Source organism: Ixodes scapularis, unplaced genomic scaffold (assembly GCF_016920785.2).
Source record: "Ixodes scapularis isolate PalLabHiFi unplaced genomic scaffold, ASM1692078v2 ptg001158l_1___fragment_5__unscaffolded, whole genome shotgun sequence".
In the NCBI taxonomy this organism is placed as follows: Eukaryota; Metazoa; Arthropoda; class Arachnida; order Ixodida; family Ixodidae; genus Ixodes; species Ixodes scapularis.
The window spans coordinates 1,274,066-1,289,020 of record NW_024610110.1 but is presented as its reverse complement, the minus strand read 5'-3'; the positions used below and the strand labels follow the sequence as shown (position 1 = coordinate 1,289,020).

Sequence of the window (14,955 nt, the reverse complement as noted above, 5' to 3'; positions counted from 1 at the left end):
GCTTACACTGTAGCGCACCAAACGTAATTTAAAAGTAGAACGAAAACGGGACGAGATTCGCTTACCGTTTCACGGAGACAGACGACTTCGGATCCCAGGCCTAAAGAACTCGGAAGTCGCCGGCGGTCCGGAGTTCGGACGAGGCGAGCCGACCCAGGCCGACCACACCTGGTTGAACTATGAGAGGCGCCGTCGAGTTTAGAACCAGAGACGCAGTAGAAACGGACCGCAAAACATCTGTCCCGTAACCGTAAACGAGCCAACGAACCACTCCGCTCTATCTTCGCCATTGTTCGCCATCTCCGCGACGACCGGAAGTGGAAGCCGCGAAGTTAGAAAAGCCGCGGCAGCGGAAGCACCGAAGCCACTGGGCGGAAGCCTTACGTTTCGGTTTCGGTTTTCTCCAACGCCGGCGGTGTTGGCCGGCTACGATCGCTACGGTGGCGGGCTAATGAGTTTGTGGCTGGTTGCAAGGACGCGAGGGGCCACGAAAAGACGCCGAGTTTGCCGAGTACGAGCAACGGGCCGTTTGCCGCTGTCGACCAGCGATACGGTATCCGCGGCTTGGTGTTATGATCGGTTTGTTGCCGTGCACGTTAACTCAAAGCTCGAAGTTACGCAGTTCCGTTCCGGCACCAGCCGCACCACGTTTTCCGGTGCATCGCACGTGGAGGCCTTTCGACGCATTCAGTGAAAGTAAAGATCGTGTCCGCTGTCTTCGGTGCTGTGGAAGAAGTTGCGAGACGGAAGAAGCATCAAAACCAAGGCGTTTAGGACTCCAGGCCGGGCCGCCGGTTCACTCTGAACGAAAGGCGACGTGTGTGTGCACGCTTTGAGGAAGCCTCCGCGTTTCGCCGCGCCAGACCTCGCCGATCGCGACCAGGCCAACCGGACCCCGAGTTCGAGAGGCTCTTGCGCAGCCAGGAACGGCACCGAAGTAGGGGCTGTTCGTTCTGCGCTACCATGCAGTGCTCTACAGTGCTCGGAGCTCTCGGTGTCGTTCGTGCTTGCACCGAAGCCTTTGTGACCCCTTCGGACGCGCAAGTCGTACTTTGCAAAGGTTTGGACGGAGCCGCCCTCACCGAGCTGCTCCGCTATATTCCGCTTACTTATGATCGCAACAAAAGCTTGCGTTTGTTCTCGGGAAAAAAAATTGCGGGACCGCTCTCCGCGCCGCCGACGAGGTTGGCCGCCGCCATGTTCTCAGCTGTTCACTCGCTCCCGCAGCGAGCGCCTTGCGATTATCCTCCCCGTTCCAAAATGCGATGCGCTTTGCGCATTATGCCGTTTACATGACCGTATATTGAATGCGGCAACTGGATTCAATGCGACTAAGCCGCATTCATGTAAACGCGGCTTATGTTCTTTTTCGACATACATGGTGTATGTAACGATACCGGTGGTGAACGATGGACGTTTTTGTTGGAAAATGGCGGTCGTCTTTCTGCATGTATGATTTAGTTATACCGGTGGTCCTGTGGTATAAGCGTTTATGTTGGAAAGACGGCGGTCGCCTACGTCATCGGACGCAAAATCATACCAGCCACACCGAATCATATCGGCAAGCAAAGTGGCTGCCAGTATAGACAGACCCGGAGCCATAGCGGTGCCGGTATCTCCAGTTATGCAGAACGCCAAACCAAACTAGCTGCATACATAATAACAAGAAATTATGTTGGTGTCATACCAGAACTGTACAAGCGGCAGGTTTGTTTCTTGTGCGTTTTTCCAATAGGGCAACCGTGAGCCTCACCACTGCTTTACCAACCAAACTACCCTGCCCACCACCAGGGGCCTGGTCGGAAGCCGACCTCAGGGTGCTGGCGTGCGGGGAACTTCAACTACCACCACGGACAAAGTTTGTAAACATGGAACTGGCCAAGGGCTAGGAGGGACTGTTATGGCAGAAAATAAAGGACTGCAGAGCCATGAAGCTCTACCGGGGCGTCCTGCGTCAGGGGCAAGCGCGGCCGCGCTTGGCGACTCCAGCTACGCCTCTGCCCGCACCCCCAACATCCCGCCAATTTGCCCTCCAGCTCTCCAACTCCGGTCCAGCCAAAGCACCACGTGTTCACCACCAAGGCACGTTTCGAATTCATAGTGCCTCGTCTCTCCAACACCACGCAGAGTGCTCAGCAAGGACATGAAGTACAGTCACCATCTGGTACTTTGAATACAAAAGAAACACAGAGAGGGACAGAAGGGGCTTCCCGCACAAGCCGCAGGAGGGTCCCTTCACCGGCTCCACCTCACACCTGTCACCATTCCTGTAGTGCTCCACCATACAAGCCCGACAACCGCCCATGGACCACCAACGACACGAGAGCCTTGGCTCTCTTGGAACTGCAGGTTCCGGCAGCCATCGTGTGTGATGACGAGTTAGCCGCACTACTCCCAAAAACCTGGAAGAGTGTCCGGGAACACCGAAGATCGGAGGTGTACAAAGAGGGTTCGGCGAGGGAAAAGGCAAGGTCCGAGTTAAGGAGGATGCGCGAAACACCGCCCTAGTCCAGCTTCTGGGAAGAGGACACGGCAACCCCGGTCAAGGAGAAACAGCCTTCCATCCTAGTCTCGCTCGACATAACCCTGGTGGCGGACTTTCAGGAGGGCACGAGTGGGGAGGGTACTGACGAACTGTTCAGTACCCGTCTAAGAACTCCTCTGTCCCCAGGCGGACTTCCCCCCAGCACGTATGTCAAACACTCCATCACCGGTGACTGCGCAAATGATACAAACCGCCGATCCTCTGCAGCTACCACCCCTCGCGGAGTTCAACTCGTACGGGCGCTGGACAGCTGCAGAGTTGGTCGCACTGGCGGGGGCTGAACTGGACTGCAGAAACGAGCCGTTCATTAATCAAGCTCTGGCTAGGACTTCCACATCCCGATCATAGCTGAGAATCTCCGGTCAGCGAAGGTCGGGACGTTATCATGACTTCCTTGCAGGGGAGAGAGCATCGAGGGTGGCAGCTCAAGCTATGTTGGCCACTTATCATCGAGCCTCCAGTAGTGTTCGGGTCACTGCTGCCCGCCCAAAACACCACCAGGCCAGCAAGGAACGAAACCACCCGCAATCATCGACCCGCAGCGGCTCCGCGGAAGTTCCCTGCAGCTGGGTCTAATGGACGTGGCACGTATCGACGCCATGTGCTCGCGGACAGCAGGGATGCTTGAGACAAACACCATGCTCCAACATTTTAAGGCGACCTCAAAGAAGGCTCAGGAGGAGGGACGTGGACGGCGAGCCCCACCACCACCCCGGAACAATGCCCAACGTCTCCGTGAACTATGCGAGGAGCACCAAAGATGTTATCAGCTGGGGTCCAAGGTGCTTGTGGACGAGATACACATGCAAGGCGCCGATCCTACAACAGCGATAAAGAAGCTCCACAGGGTGTATGACCCGCTGATGTCCACTCCCTCACGCCAGGTAGGTGGCCAGCATCACATCCAACGTGACTGCCCTGGGTGATGTCACGGTGGAGGCCTTTTCAGAGGAGGAAATTAAGCTGGAACTCAATAGAGCAGATACAAGCACCGCACCGGGTCCAGACTGCCTCAATTTCAAGGAGATCCGGAAGATATCGGCCGCCGTGCTAGCTCACATTTCACCAACTGGCTGGCCTTTAGCTCGGTGCCGGCAGAGCTGAAGGTTGCGCGGACGGTCTTCATTCCAAAGTCCCGCAAGGCCACGGCGGCCGGTGACTTCAGGCCCATCACCATTCCACCTCTGCTTCTGAGGCTGTACACCAGAGCCCTCCTTCGGAGGTTCAGCCAAGACCATAAGTTCCATGACCACCAGGGGGGATTCGGGGACGACCGGAGCGCATCGTCAAACATAATCATCCTCCAGGCCCCGATGAAGAAAGAGAAGACCGATCGCCGCGGCCTCTACGCCTTGAGCCTCGATGTTCGGAAGGCCTTTGACACCGTCAGCCAACACGCCATCATCAAGGTCCTCAAGGGTTGAGGCCTACCAGCGGAATACATAGAGGTAGTTCGGGATCTTCACGCCGGCTCATCCACCACCATTTGGGCAGGCGGAAAGACTCGGGTGTCAAGATCCCGGTACGGCAGGGGATCAAACAAGGTGATCCCCTCGCCCCCTTCCTCTTCAACTGTGTTCTCGATGCCCTCCTCATCGACCTTACCCGCGATGCCGCCGGACTTGAAGTCGGGGGCCAAACGATCGGTGCCCTGGCATTCGCGGACGACATGATCCTAACATCGTACAGCTACGAGGGACTCCGGAGCCTTCTGGCGACCACGGAGACGTACTTGGCCGAGGTTGGTCTCTCCCTCAACCCGGGCAAGACGATCCTCTTCGGGTGGAGGGCGTCCGCGGACGCAATCACGTACCACACCCCTCCAGTCGTGGTCGTTGGCTTCCCAGTTCCCTCAATGTCGCCCAACGCGCCTATCAGATACCAGGACATACAGTTTTACGTGAACAAGCGTCCAATCGTGCACTCACCTACAGCCGATGATGACTTTGACATCATCCAGTCCACCTCTCTGAAGCCATTCCAGAAACTTCGGTGCATCAGCACTCTCATCACACCGAAGTTTCTGTAGGCCGCATCATCAATTCTCGGGTCGGCGGGGGAGTCTGCAGGGATTTACAAGACTAAGGACTCACATAAAGTCCATCCTGCACCTCGCCCAATCATTTCGCAGCATTAATGTGTCTTCGCCATCAAGGGACGGCGGACTGAGAGTGATGACCATTGAGCGAGTAGGCTCAGAAGTGCAACTCAAATCGCTCGCCAGGCTCGTGCGCCTGGGCAACCACACAGTCGACAGCCTTTTTAACTCTACCATCGGCGCCTTCCATCGCCGGCTATCATCTCAGCTCCAAGTGCCGGCTGACCTCACTGATGCGGAGGAACTCTCGGCAGCGCTGCGTCACTCCAACACCAACTGGTGAAGTGAACACCGCGCTGTCTACGCGAACAGGGACTTCTCTCATCACGGCCAGCCTCTTAGCAACGACTGGCTGCAACCTGACAGCCATTATCTGAAGGATGGGGACCGCATTAAGGTCCTGTGACTCAGGACAAACAAACTTCCCAGCAACGCTTTGCTGCAGTGTCACAACGCATACGCTTCAGCAAGGCTGTGTCGCAGGTGCCGTTGCGCCCTTGAGACCCCATTTCACATCCTCCAGGAGTGCCCATCAATCAAACTCCCTCGGATGGAGCGGCATAACTTCTTGTGCAAGCAGGTGTGCCGCCTCACCAGGAAGTACCACCCTGGAGCAATCATCGAGACGGAGCGGGTGTATCACACAGACGAGGGCGATCGTCTCAAGCCCGACATTGTCGTCACAATAGACGACACGGTAGTCATTGCTGACGTCGCCATGGCTTCGGACGCTCGCCCTGCTTCACTCAGCCGAATGTGCGCATTCAAGAGTGCCAAGTACGACTGTCTCAGACCGTTGTTCCCTGGTAAGGTCACGACGGCCGTCGGATTGGCGTTCGGAGCCCGCGGCATGCTATGCAATGATACACTGAGCGGGGGAGCCAGCCTTTCCATCCCCAAGTGGGACATTGCCTGGCTCTCCTCGCGAGCGCTAGTGAGCTCCCTCACCTGTTTCAATCGATTCATGAAATCCTAGCTCCTTCTCGCTTCCTCCATCGCACCTTTCCTTTTTTTTCTTGGGGGGGGGGGGGGCACGTTAAGGTATTTTTGAGGCCACTCATGTTGCATTCTTGGGGACCCCCCTAACCCCCCCCTCTCTTACGCACACTCCCATACCTCACTGCATGTCACTAGGGCCATTTCTCATCTCATATGCTGGGTAATTCTCCCCACCATATGTTTTTTTAACCGTTTAGTAGCCCTTTTGGCATTTCATGTTTTTATCATCACCCAGGGCGGTATTGCGTTTTCGCATGCCGTTCCTTTTTATATTTTGGTTGCCTAGCTTACGTGCCAGCATCCACTGGGTTCCAGATTATTTATTTATTTTCTTTGAAATTTCTATGTGCTACTTTTAGAGGCAGTCAGGCCAATAACAAAAGGACCCCTCCCACAAGTTTTCGTTGTATAGTTTTTGTTTTCTTTGAAATCTGTCAGGAATACGTACTTAACGGTTCGTTCCTGATTCAAGGGCAGGGAAGGCCGATCACGTTGCAGCTTGCTGCACTGCCCTTGTCAATCGGAAGACGTATTCCCTCCCAAAAAGGCGTACACTGGGGTCATTTCTTTTTCTACCACCTTCGGAGGAAATTTCTATTGCTAGCCAAATGCCTCGTCATCTAATTAGTGACGCGCAAGAATTGGATTAGTGAGATTCCCACAGTCCCTATCTATTACTGCTTTGGCAACTTTGGGACCGGGCGGATGGAGGTGAATTCGCTCCTGCAATTTTTGCCTTTTTAGAGCGCAGCTCTTAGGCGCCCGTTTCCGGCTTGAGCGGCGTCGCCGTCGCCGTCGGCGTAACCAAGATCACCCCAAGCTCACGTGACCCCCAAGGCCACGCGACCCCTCCCAAGGTCACCCCAAGGTCACGTGACCCCCAGGTCACGTAACCCCCCGAGGTCACGTGACCCAAGGTCTCCTCGAGGTCACGTGACCCAACAAGATGACCCTCCAGGTCACGTGGTCCCACAAGGTCACGCAACCCCCTCCCGAGGTCACCCCAAGGTCATGTGACCCCCAGATTACGCGACCCCCAAGGTCACCCCAGGGTCACTTGACCCCCCAATGTGACCCCCAAGGTCACGTGACCCCCCGAGGTCACGTGGCCCCCTCCCCGAGATCACGTGACCCCCCTCCCCAAGTCACGTGACACCCCCCCCCCCCCCCCCGAGGTCACCTGACCCCCTCCCACTGAGGTCAGCTGACCCTCCTCAGTACCCTTTCCTCCTCCTCCTCAAGAGCTGCGCTTCAATTTGGCATTACAGGGAGTTGTAAACGGCTTCCACTTTTTCATTGCTTCTTTGGCAGTCCTCGCGACACTTTTTCCCTCACGCTTCGTGAGAATCCAGTGAGCACGAGGTTGCCCAATATTTGACTTCCGAGACGCCTCCTGTAGGGGAAACAGAAAGCCTAAATCTGAACTTTTAAAAATTTGTAGAAAATAAACCGTCGAAAATAGGGAAAAACATATTGGATTTCCGTATTGACAAACTTATTCTTATATTCAAATATCCGGTTTTTAGATTCTCAAGGTAACTAGAAATACATAAAGTTCAAACATCCCCCCCCCCTAAACCGCACCGCCCCCCTATACATTAAGGAGTAAAAAGAGAGGTAAAGGGTGGAAACAGAAGAAAACACGTCTAAGTTAAATAGAGAGGATTCAGTAACCGTTTAAGACGTTTATTCGGGCCTTAATCGAATAAAATTTCGCTAATAGAACTTAGAATCCTAAAGTGGGGGTTAACCCCACAAGCTGGGAGGACGAGGGCTCGGAACTCGTTGTAGACAATGACTATCACTCTATCGAGCATGAAGAAATGAAACAAGACCCACTTAAAGGAAAAAAAAAAGAACGAAGAAGAAACCAGCTAAAATTATATCTACGACAGAAGAAGACAACCCACATGGGGAGTCCGGCGAGACTAGGGACAACGCAAGAAAGACAGAAAAGCGCACCAAGACAATGACCTTCGCTAAACCGGCGGAGGCTCGGCCCTCTACCGTCGGGGAGCGGCCTCAGCAACGAATCATTAGAATTCCGCGCCCGATAAGGTCAGGCGCAGCTGTCCTGTGTAAGTAAGTAAGATTAAGGTTTTAATGGCGCAGCAGCAACTGAGGCCATAATGCGCCAAACAAAATGTTTATTAAAACTCAGCAAAACAGATGCTAGACTAGAGAAGATTTTTATAACTTGTGTAGATAACCAGTTTTGTTAAGAAAATTAAAAACTCGTCTAAGTGGTACTAAAGCACAGTCACCAAGTAAAAACATAGGATGAAAGGGTAGATAGTCTCTAGAAAGTTCAGGAAAACATGATACGCGCAGTTGATGATAAAACCTACACTCCCATAGAATGTGTAAAATTATAAGTAATTCCCCACAGTGGGCACAAAGCGAAACTTCTTCGCCACAGAGGAGGTACATATGTGTCAGACGTGAGTGGCCGATTCTCAAGCGACAAAGTATAACCTCGAGACGACGGTTTCTGTGAAATGAACTTTCCCAGATGCCTATCATTGGTTTAATCACGTGAAGTTTGTTGTTGGTTTCAGTGTCCCATTCTAGCTGCCAAGTCTTTAAAAGAGATTTCTTTAAAAGTGGTTTAAAATCCTGATAGGGCAGGCCAAAAGATGCTATTGAATCTGTGGCAGATGCAGCCAAGCGATCCGCACTCTCATTCCCTGCAATTCCCACGTGACTTGGTACCCAGCAAAATTTGATATTACTTCCAAGGCGCAGAGCTCTGTTTACTTTAAAACGAACATGTTGTGTAAGTACATTCTTTGTGGAAACTCTGGAAGAGATAGCAGCTAAGACGCTTTGTGAATCGACAAAAATGACTGCGTTCAATACACTGTTATCCAGAATATGCTCAATGGCTAATAAAATATCATATAGCTCTGCAGTGAAGATGCTTGCCATTGAGTCAAGCTGCACAGCTCTTCGAAAGCCACAAGAATAAACTGCGCAAACAACGGAACATAAAGATTTTGATCCGTCGGTGTAGTATTCGGCGCAACCGCTAGATATCCTTTCTTGCAAAGATAGAAACTCTTGCTGAAGAAACTGTGGAGCCACGGTCTTCTTACTGTATTTAGTGAAAGACCAGTCACAACATGCGGGTAGCTCGTTCCAAGGGGAAATTCTCTCCGTAGATTTTAGCAAGTTAACACCACTTGTGGAAGGGACAGGGAGGTTGAGAGAGCTACAAATACGTTGAACTCGAAAACCTAGGGGGCGCACAATTGTTGGCTTGTTTTCAAACAAATTACAAAACTGAGGAATTTGTAAAATACTATAAGCAGGATGTTTCGGATCCGAAAGCACTTTGTAATAATAACACAGGCTCAAGTACTGTCGGCGTTTTTCTAGAGATATTTGATGCGTCTCCACATACAAGCTTAATACGGGTGACGTGCGAAATGCCCCAGTTGCTAGCCGGAGTCTGAGGTGATGAACCGGATCCAACATCTCTAGAGTGGAAGGTCGTGCCGAACCATAAACAATCGCTCCATAATCCAGACGTGACCGAACTAAAGCATTGTACAAACGTAGGAGGCATCGTCTGTCAGACCCCCAAGATATATGCGACAGAACCTTAAGAATGTTTGAGGATCGCAAGCACTTTTGCTTTACTTCCTTTAAATGAGACTTGAATGTAAGCTTTTTATCGAAGACCATGCCTAAAAATTTATGTTCCTGCTTCACCGATATTTCTATGATATTCAATTGTAAGATTGGGTCCAAAGTCAAACCTCGTCGCAGGGAAAACGGCACACACACAGTTTTCTTTGGGGAAAACTTAAAACCATTTTCATTTGCCCACTTGGTCATTCTGTTTATTGTGAGCTGCAGTTGCCGTTCACAACTGGAGAGGTTGCAGGACGAAAAACATATTTGCACATCATCCACGTAGAGCGAGTATGAAACAGATGACGGAGCTGTCCTGTGTAAACGCCATCGCACCAGGGGGGTAATTCTAACCCGAGATCAACTAGAAGCGATCACTGCAAGCTGCAGATGATCACTAACATTTGCACCGATTTGGTTGCTCGGAACGCGTATCTAGGGGGAGTTTTGAGACCCAATCCAACACCGCAAACTTGCATAGTCAGAGGAGGACATACGCTGAGGCAGCAGGGGGCCAGAATAGGGCTGGTCAAGGCCAACACTTAGAAGCACCTGTGCACGCTTTTCCGCCACCAAGGGACCGCGATGAAGACAAGGTAGCCTTGCTCCTCTTTCCGGAAACGCCGAACGAACTAAACGAGTTCGCACAGGTAAGCTGGATCTTAAAAAGCTCTATTTCCCCGGAGGATCTGGGACTGCGCGAACCCGTGCCCATACCGATCAGAAGAGGAGCTGTCCTCACAAGTCCGTGTAAAGAGGGGATTGAGAAGCTTGAGCAGATCCTGAGCACAAACTCAACCTTGAAACATCAACTTAGGGCCAAGATACCGTACTCGCGTAACCCGCAGCTAAATATAGGAGGGCTCGTCACAGCAGGCCCAGCATTCATAAGATGCAAGCCAATTACCCACAACAAACTCCAGGGCACTGAAGAAGACATCCAAATCATTCACGTGTTCTCAGGAAACAATCGACTTTCGACAGTAATCGTAGAGGTTATTCCTCCAGGAGAACTCCAGGAGAAAGAACGAGTTTTCCTCTACGAGACATCCTGTCCCGTAGAGGAAAATCTCCACGTTCCCTTCTCCAAACGTTGCAGCGGCTACGGACACACCGTCGCGCGGTGTCAGGCCGACGTTAGTGCTGCAACTGTGGGCCGAAACACCCGTTGTCGGAGGGCCAGGCGGGGTGTACAAATGCCCGTGCTGTACAGATGCATCCCAGAGAGAGAAAAGTAAACGGGTAGACACCTGACACTCAGCGCTGTTAGAGGAATGCCCCATTTCCCAACTCCAGGTGGAGCGGTTGAAACGGAAGATCAGGTATCAGTAAGATGAGGAGCAATAGTAAGAGACCACCTGGCAATAGTAGGACAGGTGTTCGGACGCAATAGAGAATACTATTCCACGTCCTCTCACAATCATCCATCCTCCATGAACATATTTCAACATAACTGCATCCATTCTTACACAGCAACAGAACACTTACGGATAAGACAAAATACCACTGATACACACATTTCCTTACATCAAGAGCCTTACTATAACAAAATAAGATAATTGGTTTTGCTATCACCGACACCATCTTTCAATATCATAGACAACCACTTGTAGCTATCATAATACACTCGAAATCATTTGACATCCATGCTGAATACACATCTCGGAACATTATATCCGTTCGACTAACAACAAAAGACACTGATGTTTATGTTATTTCTGTCTATGCTCCCCCACAATATGATATCGATCTCACACCTACTTCCCTCCGCGAGCTACTCCTTCAGTACGGCCCCATCCCAGTCCTAATTGGCGGTGACTTTAACTCAAAGAGCATAGTCTGGGGGGAGATAGAACAGATAATAGGGGGTACACCACTAGCCCAATTTTTAATTTCCATGGACCTTCACCCCCTTAATTATCCCAATTCTCACCCTACCTTTCAATCCTCTCGGAGACAAAGCTGGATAGAAGTAACAGTTGCCTCGCAAACCATCCTTAAAAATATCCCACACTGGTCAGTCCTTCCCGACACACCTGGTACTATATATGCCTGAATGAACTATATATTCATTCAGGCATATAATAAATCCTCAGTTCAGACAAAAAAAAACTTACAAAAACAGGCAAGGCCAGACTTCTTTATAGCCTTGCACACGATTCCTGAATTATATACACCCAGTCTCAACCTATTCGGTCCCGCGAGAACCTCCGAGATATTATAGTAAAGTCATATAGGAAGTTTTATGCACTTTTTGAAAAGTACCCAAAATACGACATCAACAGCACCCGGCAGACGCCTTGGTGGATGCCAGAATTGGAGATGGAGCGCAGGCGTGTTCGTGCCCCACGAAGATGCTACCAGCGAGCTGTGCATCCACTACGTTCAGTATTCAAAGCAAATACCCGATAGCACACAAGGCTTACAGAATTCTAGTTAAAACTGCCAAAACAAACTCTTGGCAAAAGTTCTGTTTTAAGCATTCCATCTAATATTTTACTTTACCTTATAAGATTGCATTAAATAGAATTAAACGCCCAATTATTATACCCTCCATGATTAAACCGGATGGAACATAAACGCAATCCCTAGCCGACTCGATTAAACAAATCCTAGAACACTGATTCCGCCACGATGATCCGTCCGATTACACCCCGATCCAGGGCAAGTGCTTCCTGACTTGTCCTGTGACCTGACTGACTCTCCCAATCACCCTTCCCCCTTTACCCTTATTGAACTCTCACATGTCGTCCTCCACATTCCTGAACGAATCACTCCCGGTATGGACAATGTAACCGCATCCCTAGTAAAAGAACTTCTTGGCTCTCTACCCGCTTCTCCTGTTATAACTGTTTAATGGCTGTCTCAAATACTCATTTTCCTGACTTCTGGAAAGAATCTCGCCTGATCTTACTTCCGGAACCTGATAAACCGACTGACCTACCCTTATCCTACCACCCTATCTGTATTATTGGCAAGGTTTTTGAAAGCTCTTTAATAATAGACTAAACCATTTCCTGCATACGCGCAAACTCTTACACGCAAAACAGTTCGGCTTTACTCATAATACTTCCGCCACAGCAACCATTGTATATCTTAAAAACAAGCTTACATCAGTTGTAATAGCAGACAATAAATCCCTTCTTTGCTCTCTAGACTTTTCTAACGCATTCAATACCATCTGGATCTTCTTTCTCCTAGACTACTTCAAACGTAACAACCTCCCCGCAACCTGTACCTTCTTCTCAGTGCCGTCCTCTCTGACCGGTCTATCACCGACCCTCTCTAATCTTCAAACGTCACACTATGAGCCACTTTGGGAAGCCCCCAAGGCTCCCCCTCAGCCCCCTTCTTTGGAACGTTCTCATCTCCTCCCTCCTAGACTTACCCTATCCCGAAAACACAAATATCCAACCATTCGCAGACGATATAACTTTAATGGTATCAGGCAAAACTCGGTTACAATTTGAGACGACTGCTAATTCAGCCCTAAATCTCATTTATAATTTCAGTACTGAACATCCCATACAATTTAACCTGCACAAGTGTAAGTTTCTTCCTATCTGTCGACATTATATTAAACGTCCGCGCACAATCAAATTAGGTCCTCGTACCATTAGAGACGCTAAAGAACTTTAAATTTAAGGTGTTTTTTCGATTACTCCCTCTCTTTCCTTCCACGCGTTACCGATCTCCGGAATCAAATTTATAAACATACCATCGCTCTCTCTTTGTTCACCCGAATCCACTGGGGCTTCAGTCCCAAGCAGTTCCGCCATCTCTACCACCGTAGCTTAGAACGCATCATTACCTATGGCGCACTCGTGTGTTGGCAAACCCCACCCCACTCCCACTTACGTCGGAAATTCATCTCCATTCAGGGTATTCCCTTACTGAAAATATGCAAAGCATCCCACGCTGTAAGCAACACTATGTGAATATCTTTACTAATATTCTCCCCATTGAATATAGCCTTAACCCCGAAATAGCCCTCTTCCATCTCTTGCACCTTAAAACTCCTTTTTCAATCTATTGAATCACATATGATCCATCAGGACTACAACACGACATAGATAGATGGGACACTCACCCTGCCCTCCATCCCCATTTCCCCCTCATTACAGCTGATTCATGTAGGGATCGCTTGAGGATTTAATCGTTTCCAGGAAACTGAGGTAATCGATCTTCAACCGTTCGGTTGGGGGCACCCCGAAGGATCGCCCCAAGGATAGGGGGATGAGCGGCTTGAGCCCTTTTTAATCTTTAGCCCCGGAAGGAGACAGACATTCTTGCCTGTCGCCGCGAGGTGGAGGCACCCTCCCCGGCTTTGTCGTCACGGCGAGTTCCCAGTGACGGCTTGTCCAGTCGGTAGACTGCTACAGCGAGGTTTTAGCGATGAGGGGCGCCGGTCTAGGTCCACTCGGACTCCATTACGCTTAACTCGGTAACTTCGCAGGACACGGCGACAATTCGTTTTGACGCGGCGAAGTGGGGGGTGTTTTCCCCGTAAAGTAGTAAGGTATCGCCCCGATTGGAGAGTTCCCCCAGGGGTTCAGCATTGTTTCTCTTCTTAGAAAAGGGAAATAGCGAGTTCGGTGTCCTTTCTGTGAAAGGGGGAGGACCCGCTGGCACTGGGGCCAATAAAATTGTATAATTCTCCTGATTGGACAGGCCCTGTGTCAGCGGGGAGTTTTCTCGTCCGCGCTGGCGAGAAAACGTTGAGTTTGAACAAACCCGTGCGCGGAGCAAGTTATCTCCCGCGGTCCTCCGGTCCGCGTAGCTTTGTCGCGAGCGACGTGGAGTTTCTTTGAGCCCCACCGTGCGCGGTGGGCACTTTACGCCAAGGCGCGTTTTTGTTTCGCGTTTCTACTGCCATGAGCGGACAGTAGAGTCCTGTAACCAAGGTAGCCGTTGAAGTTTTAATACATTTATTTTTATCAATCGTTGCTCTCGACTTTGAGCGTCTTTCCTCGAGGCTCCGCCACCACCAAAAAGCACCGAAGTGACCATCCAGCGCGGCAGTCCACGATCGCCCACCCCCTACAACTTCCCCCTCAGCCATCTTCCGCATATGTACTGACGGCTCCCTAATTCTGGGCACCGCAGGGTCCGCACATATGATAATGAATAAATTAGATAACAAATTTTGGCAAATACAAGCTTCCTTCTTTGCCGCCATATATGACGCAGAGCTACAGGCTATAAAACAGGGCTTGATGTACGCACAGTCCCTCCCTGGTACCTTTAGCTTTACCCTTTACTCAGACAGCTACTCAGCCTTGAAGCAATAGCCAACCCCTACAATATCCACCCCTCCGTCTTCAATATAAAACAAGTCCTACAAACCCTTACAACCACACTCTCCATCCAACTGGTCCACCATTTATAGTCACACAAACATATATGGTAACGGTCTGGCAGATAGCTTAGGAAACAACGCTCGACATTCGGGTACACCCCTCCCTCTTCAGTGTACTAAACACTATATACGGAAACTTATAAAAATCCAGCAATATCGCCAATGGAATACTTTTTGGACTACTGAGTGCACAGAATCGCCCCTTTTTAAGTGGATCCCCTGAGTTTTTGCCATACCTGATTGCTTTCCTTCAAATTATTACCAAACTCAGATACTTACTCATCACGGCAGATTCCCATGTTATTTCTTCGAATTCCA

General features: G+C 50.3%; 1 pseudogene; it reads left to right on the top strand.

The window, feature by feature from the left end:
* The first annotated feature begins 12,584 nt into the window (after positions 1-12,584).
* Positions 12,585-14,860, top strand: LOC121834453 (annotated as a pseudogene).
* The last annotated feature ends 95 nt before the right edge of the window (positions 14,861-14,955 follow it).